At 43.2% G+C, this 13,343-nt stretch overlaps 1 pseudogene; it reads left to right on the forward strand.

The window, feature by feature from the left end:
- The first annotated feature begins 4,461 nt into the window (after positions 1 to 4,461).
- Positions 4,462 to 5,275, forward strand: LOC122905019 (annotated as a pseudogene).
- The last annotated feature ends 8,068 nt before the right edge of the window (positions 5,276 to 13,343 follow it).

Raw genomic sequence — 13,343 nt, forward strand, 5'->3', positions numbered from 1 at the left:
TGGCTAGTGGAGACCTTATAAAGCCCAGCACCATCCCCCACCTCCTTTTCTGCTCACCAGGAGTGCTGAGTCTTCCTGCCTTATCTAGGTGCCCTTATTTGGGGCTGGGCACCAAAAGGCAGGGAAATAACTACTTAAAAGAATTAAAATAATTTTAGCCACTAAACACAACAAGAGCCATTGTGAAAATGACCTGCAATAGGAAGATCATTAGTTAGTGAGTCAGGTTAAGAAATATTTAATCTTAAATACTGCTTCAATTGAGAGCTAAAAGAGGAGTAGGAATCATTAAAAAAAAAGAGGAAGGAGAACAGTATACTACACTGGGAGGATAGCAGTACAAAGGCATCTTTACTTGAGTAAAGATTCTAAGTAACAGAGACTGGCAGAAGACTTATACACCCAGATCAACACGAAAGAATTTTTTTTAAAAGAGCTGAAGAAGCAGACCAGAAGCCACACCATGTAGAGCCTTTTAGGATATGTTAAATTTTGTCTCTCATCTTTGATTAATTGAGAAACTACAGAAAGGCTTCTTTAATAAAAATATTTTTATTAGTATTTGATCTTATATTGGTAAAATACAAAAAAATTTCTATTAAGTTCGTAGACAATTTCTAGGTCTAAACATTATGCTTACTTTTTTTTAATTTTTATTTTTTTAATTTCTTTTTAGTGTTCCAGAATTCACTGTTTATGCACTGCACCCAGTGCTCCATGCAATACCTGCTTTCCATAATACCTACCACCAGAATCACCCAACATTGCACCCCCCACGCCTCCAAAACCCTCAGTTTGTTTCTCAGAGTCCACAGTCTCTCATGGTTCCTCTCCCCTCCAATTTCCCCCAAATCCCTTCTCCCAATCTCCCCATGTCCTCCGTGTTATTCCTTATGCTCTACAAATAAGTGAAGCCATATGATAAATGACTTTCTGTTTCACTTGTTTCACTCAGCATAATTTTTTCCAGTCCTGTCCATGTTGATACAAAAGTTGGGTATTCATCCTTTCTGATGGAGGCATAATACTCCACTGTATATACAGACCATATCTTCTTTATCCATTCATCCATTGAAGGGCATCTTGGTTCTTTCCACAGTTTGATCACTGTGGCCATTGCTGCTGTGAACATTGGGGTAGAGATGGCCCTTCTTTTCACTACATCTCTACCTTTGGAATAAATACTCAGTAGTGCAATTTCAGAGTCATAGGGAAGCTCTATTTTTAATTTCTTAAGGAATCTGCACACTGTTTTCCAAGGTGGCTGCACCAGCTTTCATTACCACCAACAGTGTCAGAGGGTTCCCCTTTCTCCACATCATCTCCAACACACGTTGTTTCCTTTCTTGTTAATTTTGGCCATTCTAACTGATATAAGGTGGCATCTCAATGTGATTTTGATTTGAATCTTCCTAATGGCTAGTGATGATGAACATGTTTTCATGTGTCTGATAACCATTTGTATGTCTTCTTTGGAGAAGTGTCTGTTCATGTCTTCTGCCCATTTTTTGACATGATTATTTGTTTTGTGTGTGTTGAGTTTGAGAAGTTCTTTATAGATCCTGGATATCAGCTTTTGGTCTGTATTGTCATTTGCAAATATCTTCTCCCATTTTGTAAGTTGCCTCTTCATTTTGTTGACTGTTTCCTTTGCTGTGCAGAAGGTTTTGATCTTGATGAAGTCCCAAAGCTTTATTTTTGCTTTTGTTTCCTTTGCCTTTGAAGATATATCTTGAAATAAATTACTGTGGCCGATGCTGAAGAGGTCGACTGCCTTTGTTCTTCTCTAGGATTCTGATAGATTCCTTTCTCATGTTAAGGTCTTTTACCCTATTCGAGTTTATCTTTGTGTATGGTGTAAGAGATGGTCGAATTCATTCTTCTACATATAGCTGTCCAATTTTCCCAGCACCAGTTTTTGAAGAGACTGTCTTTTTTCCACGGTATATTTTTTCCTGCTTTGTTGAAGATGATTTAACCATAGAGTTGAGGGTCCATGCCTGAACTCTCTACTCTGTTCCACAGGTCTATGTGTCTGTTTTTGTGCCAGTACCATGCTGTCTTGGTGATCACAGCTTTTGTAGTAAAGTTTGAAATCAGGCAACATGATGCCCCCAGTTTTTTTTTTTCAACATTTCCTTAGCAATTCGGTGTCTCTTCTGGTTCCATACAAATTTTAGGATTGTTTGCTATAGATCTTTGAAAAATGCCAGTGGGATTTTGATCAGAATGGCATTCAAAGTATAGATTGCTCTAGGCAGTAGAGACATTTCAACAATGTTTATTATCCAATACATGAGATGGAATGGTCTTCCATCTTTTTGTGTCTTCTTCAATTTCTTTCATGAGTGTTCTGTAAATCCTTGAATACAGATCTTTTACCTCTTAGGGGAATTTCAGACCGGTATCCCTGATGAATATATATGCTAAGATTCTCAATAAGATCCTAGCTAATGGGATCAAATAGTACCTTAAAAATATTATCCACCAGAGGGGTACAAGATGGTGGAAAAGTAGGAGGAGGCACTGTTTCAACCCGTCCCCTAAAGTGAGCTGATTACCTACCAAAGAACTCTGATCACCCATGAAATCAACCTGAGATTAGAATTATATACTTCTGGATCTCTACCAGGGCAGAAGACACCACTGGGAAGGTAAAGCACAGTGGGAACACCGGACTGATATCAGAACATAAACAAAAGGGGAGGGATCCACCAGAAGTGACCCATTGGAAAGTAATACCCCAATACGAGAGTGCCCTGTGATAGGGGACCAGCATTAACTTGGAGTCTGGTTGAAAGCACTCAAAAAGAGCAAAGGATCATAGGGGAAATTTGGGAGAATTGGATGGTTAGGGACAGGGGCTTAAGCTTGCTGACCCAGGACAGCCACTGCTGGCAATGAGCCAGAGAGAGTCTTGGTCCCTGAGTCGCTGGTACACCTGAGAGCATCTGGGTAGCAGCGTCCATGAGGGTGAGGGAGCTTCACCAGCCAGCAGAACTGTGGAGTCCAAGAAAATAAGGTCATCCTACCTCAAGCTTAGTGTTAGCACAAGTACAGACATCTTAATTTTGACAGCCATCTCAGGCCCCTGTGACCAGGGGCTGAACTCTAGTTATAGGAAAAATTGCTATACCCAACCCTGCAAACACCCCAGCAACAGCCAATCAGCTTACTGCAGGGAAGTCTGAAATTTCCCCACTTTCCCCCAACTCCTGCAAGCTTCTGGCAACCACACATAAAAACCCCTTGCTTGGCAGGTCTGGGGCTCTTGCTCCTGTGCCGCTGCACCAGTGACAGTCGTGAGCCTGGACTCGAATCCAAATAAAGACCCTCGTGTGTTTGTATCAGTGTTGGCTCTTTGGTGGTCTCTCGGGCTTGAAACTTGGGGATAACATTTGGGGGTTCATCCCGGATCTGAGAGACCCCCAGGACCCCGACCCGGAGGGTCCTGCACCAGCTGGTGATTGCACTCGTTTTTACCTGTTTGCACACATATTTTCTGGGAGCTCCAATCTGCATTTTTACCTGTAGGAATTTCAAGCTATATCTGGGTCAACATTGGCTTAAGTGGGCGCGCTGGTGGGGGGTCGACCTGGGGTCTTGGGAGACGTCTCTTGCCCCTGCCTGGAGGATGAAGTCCTCATCTGTGAGGAGAGTTGGCTGCCATTGTGGTCAGACCACCCCTCAACCTACTTTCAGTTTTTTCTTCATGGTCATGCCATATTTTGTCTGTGTGAGTGTGTTCTTGTTAATTGTCATTGGTGTCTTTGTCTTGGTGTGGACTGAGGACTCAATGAGACAGACACAGACGACCCCTCTGTCTCTGATGGTTGACCACTTCCCGGACGTCAGGGAAAGAGCTCATAACCTGAGCATGGACATACGAAAGGGAAAGTTTCGAACTTTCTGCATGTCTGAATGGCCATCCTTTAATGTTGGATGGCCTCAGGAGGGAACTTTTCAATTGCCTATTGTTTTACAGGTTAAGGCCATCATCTTCAGAGAAAAACCACATGGCCACCCTGACCAAGTGCCTTATATTCTGGTCTGGCAGAACATGATTGAGAACCCTCCCTCCTGGCTTAAACCTTTTCTCCCTCCCAAAGCAGGACTTACATCCAAGATTCTAGCCCTGTGGAACCCAACTCCTAAGTCTGACAAGGAAGCAGAGTCCAAACCAAAGATTCCTCTTTACCTGGTCCTTCAGGACACTTTCACAGAGGACCTGATTCTTCCACCACCCTACCAGGTTCCCCCACCCCCGTCCGCCCTTCCAATAGAAGCACCAAGGGCTGCCAAGGGAATGCCATTTTCCCTCCCAGATGAGGGGCCCCCATGCATGGGCCAGCAGCAAGGACACGTGGATGGACCCATCAGGTAGCCCCAACCGCAAATCTAGGACCAGCTGATTCCACCGTCCTTCCCCTCCACCTCATGGGACACCCCCCCCACAATGAAATGGGGGAACAGCTGATGTTATATTGGCCATTCTCTACTAGTGATTTATACAACTGGAGAATCCAACATGCAAAGTTCTTCAATAACCCAAAGGATCTTATTTGTCTTTTGGATACTGTTCTTTTCACCCACCAGCCCACCTGGAATAATTGTCAGCAGCTCTTGCAGGTTCCCTTTACCACCGAAGAAAGAGAAAGGATCCAGGAGGAAGCCCGAAGGTCCATCCTGGGTGACGACAGACTGCCAAGTCAGAACCCCAATCTCATAAATGCAGCTTTCCCCTGTCTCACCCCACTTGGGACTACAATTCAGATGAAGGTAAGGAGAGGTTCGGGGTCTACCGCCAGACTCTTATGGCAGGTCTCAAGGCTGAAGCATACAAACCCACCAATCTGGCCAAGGTATATGATGTAAGACAGGGTAAAGAGGAGAATCTGGTGGCATTCCTAGAAAAGATCATAGAAGTGTTCAGACAGTATACCCCTATGAATCCAGAGGTCCCAGAAACCAAAGATTCCAATGTTATGGTTTTGTTAACCAAACCACTCCGGACATTAAAAGGAAACTGCAGAGGATAGAAAGGCTAGGAGAAAAGAGCCTACACGATCTGATAGTAGTGGCAGAAAGAGTCTACAATAACAGAGAGAACCTGGAGGAACAACAGGCTAAGATAAATGACCGACAGACCCAGAACCTGGCTAAGACCCTACTGGCCACAACCATGGATGACCCATATGAAAAACAGAGACGTCTCAAGAAGTTGGATTCAGGAGCAGGTAAGGAGGAGGCCCCCGTCGAGAATGCCCCAAACTGAATAAAAACCACTGTGCTTATTGCAAGGAAGAAGGCCACTGGGTAAAGGATTGCCCCAACAAAAGACCAAAGGCCTCTGCTACTATCTTGGAGATCAAAGATTTAGATGACTAGAGGGGGTTGGGGTTCAGCACTCCTCCCCGAGCCCAGGGTAACCCTTAAAGTGGAGGGGCAATTGATTAAATTCCTAGTAGACACCAGGGCACAGCACTCTGTCTTGCTACAACCTCAAGGGAAATTGACAAATAAGATATCATGGGTACAGGGGGCCACAGGCACTATACAATATTCATGAACTACCTGAAGAATGGTGGATCTTGGTGTAGGCTGGGTATCCTACTCCTTCATGGTCATCCCTGAGTGCCCTTACCCCTTGTTAGGCCAGGACTTACTCACCAAGATGGGAGCCCAAATTAGTTTCCACCCTAAAGGGACAAAAGTTCTGGATAAAGAAGGTCACCCAATCCATGTGCTTGTCATGACCCTCGAGGACGAATGTCATCTTCACCAAATGCCTCCAACACCAATGACCAACACTGACCACTGGTTGCAGGAGTTTCCCCCAAGTGTGGGCAGAAACTGGGGGAATGGGACTAGCCCAACATCGGCCAGCTATATACATTGAACTAAAGCCAGGGGCAGATCCAGTCAGGGTCCGACAATACCCCATGCCTCTCACAGCATGGACAGGGATCACCCCACACATTCGGTGACTGCTAGACTCAGGCATACTGCAGCCTTGTCAGTTGGCATGGAACACTCCCCTGCTGCTGGTGTGAAAGCCACACTCTAATGATTATAGACCAGTCCAGGACTTGAGGGAAGTTAACTGATGGGTGATGGACATGCACCCTATGGTCCCCAATTCCTATAATCTCCTCTCCATCTTGCCCCCAGACAAGACTTGGTACACTATGCTAGACCTAAAGGATGCCTTTTTCAGCTTGGCCTTGGCCCCAAAAAGCCAAGACCTTTTCACTTTTGAATGGGCGAGCCCAGAGAAGGGCATCAATAACATTTGATATTGATGTTATCAATGATGTTAATCATTATTATCAATGATGATATCAATGATGTTGATCAATGATGTTAATATCCAACTCATCTGGACACGACTGTGCAAGGATTCAAGAATTTGCCCACCATCTTCGACGAGGCACTGCACAAAGACTTGTGAGTTCTGTGCCAAGCACCCTAATCTGACTCTATTACAATATGTAGATAATATCCTATTGGCAGCAGAGGACCAGGAAACAAGCCTACAAGGCACCAAGGATTTGCTTCAAGCAATAGCAACTCTGGGATACTGGGCTTTAGCTTAGAAGGCCCAGATCTGCAGAACAGAGGTACAAATTGAAAATTGGAGAAAGATGGTTAACAGATGCACGGATGGAGACCGTCATGAGGATCCCACAGCCTCGAAATGTTCGCCAGGTGCGTGAATTCTTGGGGTCGGCTGGGTTCTGTGATTGTGGATCTCTGGTTTCACTGACATAGTTAGGCCCCTCTATGAGGCCACAAAACAAAAATAGGACTTTCTATGGACTGAGGCCATGAACAAATCCTTCAATGACCTTAAGCAAGCCTTGATTTCAGGCTGCCTGATCTGACTAAGTTTTTCCACCTTTATGTGGATGAAAAGAAAGAGGTGGTAAAGGGAGTCCTAATTCAATACATGGGCCCCTGGAAGAGACCAGTGGTCTACCTATCAAAAAAATTAGAAGCCATGGCCGCTGGATGACCTCTATGCTTAAAAATTATTGCTGCAGTGGCCACCATGGATAAGGATGCAGATAAGTTGGCTATGGGGCAGGAAATATACGTCACTACCCCACATGCCATTAAAGGGGTACTCAAACAACCCCGGGACTGGTGGATCATCAATGCCCGCTTGACCCATTACCAGAGCTTGCTTTTGAACCCTACCAGAATTTTGTTCCAGGCTCCAGCAGCCCTAAACCCAGCTACACTGCTCCCTAACCCTGACTGGGGACCCCCCCTTACATGACCGCCAAGAAATCCTGACTCAGGTGCATGGAGTCAGAGACGATCTCCAGGACCAACCACCGCCAAATGCAGATGACACCTGGTATACAGATGGCAGCAGCTTTGTCTGGGAAGAAATCAGGTATGCGGGGGCAGCTGTGACCACAGTGACAGAGACTGGGCAGAACCATTGGTGGCTGGGACATCTGCCCAACGTGCAGAACGGATTGCACTAGCCAAGGCACTAACAATGGGAACAGGCAAGTGGATAAACATCTATACTGATAGTAGGTATGCCTTTGCCACAGCCCACATCCACAGAGCCATTTATAGGGAAAGAGGGCTCTTAACAGCAGAAGGAAAGACTATTAAAAATAAATATATATATATATATATATATATATATATATATATATATATATATAGTTCCTAAGGACCCTCTGGCTGCCTAAGGCACTGGCCATTTATCCATTGTCCAGGACACCAAAAAGCACACATGCCAGTGGCCAGGGGAAATCAGCTAGCTGACTTAAAGGCAAAAGAGGCAGCTCTTTTGGTGGCTCATGTCTTAGTGACCACACTGCCTGATCCAGGGGCACTGGACTTGTCAGGCAGCCCCAACTACACTGATTCAGACTTACAATGGATTAGGCATCTGCCCATGACACAATGCTTACATGGATGGTGGAGAGCTGAAGATTGCAGCATAATCCTACCAGAGGAACTGGGACAGAACAGACCATGACCAAGAAACTACTGGAAGACATCTTTCCAAGGTATGGGTTTCCCATTAAGATTGGATCAGACAACGGACCAGGATTCATCTCTAAGTTAACTCAGGGAGTGTCACTAGTACTTGGGGCATATTGGAAATTACATTGTGCTCATACAGGCCCCAAAGCTCAGGACAGGTAGAGAGGATGAACAGAACATTAAAGGAGACCTAACTAAATTAGTCCTGGAGACTGGTAGGGACTGGGTGACTCTCCTCCCCTTCATCCTATATAGGGTATGAAACTCCCCATATAAGATGGGACTTACTCCCTATGAGATCATGTTCAGTGTCCTTCCATATATTATTCCCAATTTAAAACCTGAGGTGCTTGCTGAGTTTGATGATCACCAACTCTTTTTCTCCCTTCCAATGTTACAACAAACCCATGAACAGATGTAGCCTAAGCTGAGGGCCCTCTACGAGACTGGGCCACACCTGGACCCCCATTGATATCAGCCGGGTGACTGGGTGTATGGGGAGACACCAACACTAGACACTTCACAATGGAAGGGACCCTACATCGTGATCCTGACCACTCACACAGCTCTCAAGCATGAAGGGATAACTCCCTGGGTCAACAACAACAACATCCAGCCAGTCGACCCACACGTCATTCTCAAGGACTTTGTCCCAGAATGGAAAAGCCAACCAAACAAGGACAATCCCCTAAAGCTAAGACTGCACCGTTCTCAATTCACTAATGTTGCTTATACTAGGTCCTCTTCATGCCAGAAAAAAACCCACTGACCACTTAACCTAACCTGGCAGGTGATAGATGTTTCTAGAGGAGAAATTGTATATTCCCACTCAAAAACTGTCCCACTACAAGATTGGTTTCCTGACTTGTTACAGATACTCCATGTGGAGGACACAGGCGGCAATTGCCAACCCACCATGGTTTTTGCAGAAACAGTATTTCCTTTTTTTTATATATAATTTTTTCAATATATTTATTTTCAGAAAAACAGTATTCATTATTTTTTCACCACACCCAGTGCTCCATGCAATCCGTGCCCTCTATAATACCCATCACCTGGTACCCCAACCTCCCACACCCCCGCCACTTCAAACCCCTCAAACTGTTTTTCAGAGTCCATAGTCTCTCATGGTTCACCTCCCCTTCCAATTTACCCCAACTCCCTTCTCCTCTCTAACACCCCTTGTCTTCCATGATATTTGTTATACTCCACAAATAAATGAAACCCTATGATAACTGACTCTCTCTGCTTGACTTATTTCACTCAGCATAAACTCTTCCAGTCCCGTCCATGTTGCTACAAAAGTTGGGTATTCATCCTTTCTGATGGAGGCATAATACTCCATAGTGTATATGGACCACATCTTCCTTATCCATTCATCCGTTGAAGGGCATCTTGGTTCTTTCCATAGTTTGGCGACCGTGACCATTGCTGCTATAAACATTGGGGTACAGATGGCCCTTCTTTTCATGACATCTGTATCGTTGGGGTAAATACCCAGGAGTGCAATTGCAGGGTCATAGGGAAGCTCTATTTTTAATTTCTTGAGGAATCTCCAAACTGTTCTCCAAAGAGGCTGCACCAACTTGCATTCCCACCAACAGTGTAAGAGGGTACCTCTTTCTACACATCCCCTCCAACACATGTTGTTTCCTGTTTTGTTAATTTTGGCCATTCTAACTGGTGTAAGGTGATATCTCAATGTGGTTTTAATTTGAATCTCCCTGATGGCTAATGATGATGAACATTTTTTCATGTGTCTGATAGCCATTTGTATGTCTTGATTAGAGAAGTGTCTGTTCATATCTTCTGCCCATTTTTTGATATGTTTGCCTGTTTCATGTGTGCTGAGTTTGAGGAGTTCATTATAGATCCTGGATATCAACCTTTTGTCTGTACTGTCATTTGCAAATATCTTCTCCCATTCCGTGGGTTGCCTCAATGATTTTTGACTGTTTCCTTTGCTGTGCAGAAGCTTTTGATTTTGATGAAGTCCCAAAAGTTTATTTTGGCTTTTGTTTCCTTTGCCTTTGGAGACATATCTTGAAAGAAGTTGCTGTGGCTGATATCAAAGAGATTACTGCCTATGTTGTCCTCTAGGATTCTGATGGATTCCTGTCTCACATTGAGGTCTTTTATCCATTTTGAGTTTATCTTTGTGTACGGTGTAAGAGAATGGTCGAGTTTCATTCTTCTACATATAGCTGTTCAGTTTTCCCAGCACGATTTATTGAAGAGACTGTCTTTTTTCCACTGTATATTTTTTCCTGTTTTGTCGAAGATTAATTGACCATAGAGTTGAGGGTCCATATCTGGACTCTCTACTCTGTTCCACTGGTTTATGTGTCTGTTTTTATGCAGTACCATGCTGTATTGGTGATCAGAGCTTTGTAATAAAGCTTGAAATCAGGTAACGTGATGCCCACAGCTTTATTTTTGTTTTTCAACATTTCCTTAGCGATTTGGGGTCTCTTCTGATTCCATACAAATTTTAGGATTATTTGCTCCAGCTCTTTGAAGAATACCGGTGGAATTTTGAATGGAATGGCATTTAAAGTATATATTGCTCTAGGCAGTATAGACATTTTAACAATGTTTATCCTTCTGATCCAAGAGATGGAATGGTCTTCCATCTATTTTTGTCTTCTTCAATTTCTTTCATGAGTGTTCTATAGTTCCTCGAGTACAGATCCTTTACCTCTTTGGTTAGCTTTATTCCCAGGTATCTTATGGTTTTTGATGCAATAGTAAATGGAATCGATTCTCTAATTTCCCTTTCTGTATTTTCATTGTTAGTGTATAAGAAAGCCACTGATTCTGCCACGTTGCTGCATTGCTTTATGAGTCTAGTAGTTTGGGGGTTGAGTCTTTTGAGTTTTCCATATAAAGAATCATGTCATCTGCGAAGAGAGAGAGTTTGACTTCTTCATTGCCAATTTGGATACGTTTTATTTCTCATTGTTGTCTGATTGCTGTTGCTAGGACTTCTAATACTATGTTGAGCAAGAGTGGTGAAAGTGGGCATCCTTGTCTTGTTCCTGATCTCAATGGGAAGGCTGCAAGCTTTTTCCCATTGAGGATGATATTTGCTGTGGATCTTTCATAGATTTGATGAGGTTCAGGAATGTTCCCTCTATCCCTATACTTTGAAGCGTTTTAATCAGGAACAGATGCTGGATTTTGTCAAATGCTTTTTCTGCATCGATTGAGAGGACCATGTGGTTCTTCACTCTTCTCATATTAATTTGCTGTATCTCATTGATTGATTTGCGTATGTTGAACCAACCTTGTAGCCCAGGGATGAAACCCACCTGATCATGGTGGATAATCTTTTTAATGTGCTGTTGGATCCAGTTGGCTAGGATCTTGTTGAGAATCTTAGCATCCATATTCATCAGTGATATTGGTTTAAAATTCTCCTTTTTGGTAGGGTCTTTGCCTGGTTTGGGGATCAGGGTAATGCTGGCTTCATAGAAAGAGTCTGGAAGTTTTCCTTCTGCTTCAAATTTTTGCAATAGCTTCAGAAGAATAGGTGTTATTTCTTCTTTGAAGGTTTGGTAGAATTCCCCAGAGAATCCGTCAGGTCCTGGGCTCTTGTTTTTGGGAGACTTTTGATCACTGCTTCAATCTCGTTATTAGATATCGGTCTATTCTGGTTGTCGTTTTCTTCCTGGTTCAATGTTGGTAGTTTATATTTTTCCCGGAATGCATCCATTTCATCTAGGTTGCTAAGCTTATTGGCATATAACTGTTGATAATAACTTCTGATGATTGTTTCTACTTCCTTGGTATTCGTTTGATCTCTCCCTTTTCATTCATAATTTTCTGAATTTGGGCTTTCTCTCTTTTCTTTTGGATTAGTGTGGCCAATGGTTTATCGATCTTATTGAGTCTTTCAAAAAAGCAGCTTCTAGTTTCATTGATATGTTCTACTGTATCTCTGGTTTCTATCTCTTTGAGCTCAGCTCTAATCTTGATGATTTCCCTTTTGATGTGTGGAGTTGGTTTGATTTGTTGTTGATTCTCCAGTTGTTTAAGGTGTAGAGACAGCTGGTGTGTTCTGGATTTTTCAGTATTTTTGAGGGAGGCTTGGATGGCTATGTATTTTCCCCTTAGGACCGCCTTTGCCGTATCCCACAGGTTTTGGACTGAAGTGTCTTCATTCTCATTGGTTTCCTTGAATTTTTTCAGTTCTTCTTTGATCTCCTGGTTGATCCTAGCATTCTTAAGCAAGGTGGCTTTTAGTTTCCAGGTGTTTGATTTCCTTCTGAAATTTTCCTTGTGATTGAGCTCCAGTTTCAAAGCATTGTGATCTGAAAACATGCAGGGAATAATCCCAGTCTTTTGGTATCAGTTGAGTCCTTATTTGGGCCCCAGTATGTGGTCTATTCTGGAGAAGGTTCCGTGTGCACTTGAGAAAAATGAGTATTCTGTTTTCTTAGGGTGGAATGTTCTGTATATATCTATGAGGTCCATCTGGTCCAGTGTGTCATTCAATGCTCTTGTTTCTTTATTGATTTTCTGCTTCGATGATCTGTCTAATTCTGAGAGAGGCATGTTAAGATCTCCTATGATTAGTGTATTCATATGAGTATGACTCTTTATCTTGATTAACAGTTTTCTTAAGTAATTGGCTGCTCCCATATTGGAAACATAGATATTTACAATTGTTAGGTCATCTTGGTGGATTGTCCCTTTAAGAATGATGTAGTGTCCTTCTGTATCTCTGACTACAGTCTTTAGTTTGAAGTCTAATTTATCTGATATGAGAATCGCTACCCCAGCCTTCTTTTGAGGCCCATTGGCATGAAAGATGCTTCTCCATCCCTTCCCTTTCAGTCTGGGTGTATCTTTAGGTTCAAAATGGGTCTCTTGTAGACAACATATGGATGGGTCCTGTCGTTTTATCCAATCTGCAACCCTGTGCCGTTTTATGGGTGCATTTAGGCCATTCACATTGAGAGTGATTATTGATAGATACATTTTTATTGACATCGAGTTACCTTTGAAGTCTTTCTTTCTGTAGACTGTCTCTATATTTCTGTTCAATGCTATTCTTGGGATTTTTCCTCTTTTATAGAACCCCCCTTAATATTTCCTGCAGTGTCAGCTTGGTGGTTGCATAGTCTTTTAAGCCTTGCCGGTCTGAAAACTCTTTATCTCTCCATCCATTTTGAATGTCAGTCTTGCTGGATAAAGTATTCTTGGCTGCATGTTCTTCTCATTTAGTGCCCTGAATATATCTTGCCAGCCTCTTCTGACTTGCCAGGTCTCTGTGGACAGGTCTGACGTTATTCTGATGGGCTTCCCTCTGTAAGTAAGGAGCCTCT

This window comes from Neovison vison, chromosome 1, assembly GCF_020171115.1.
Source record: "Neovison vison isolate M4711 chromosome 1, ASM_NN_V1, whole genome shotgun sequence".
In the NCBI taxonomy this organism is placed as follows: domain Eukaryota; kingdom Metazoa; phylum Chordata; class Mammalia; order Carnivora; family Mustelidae; genus Neogale; species Neogale vison.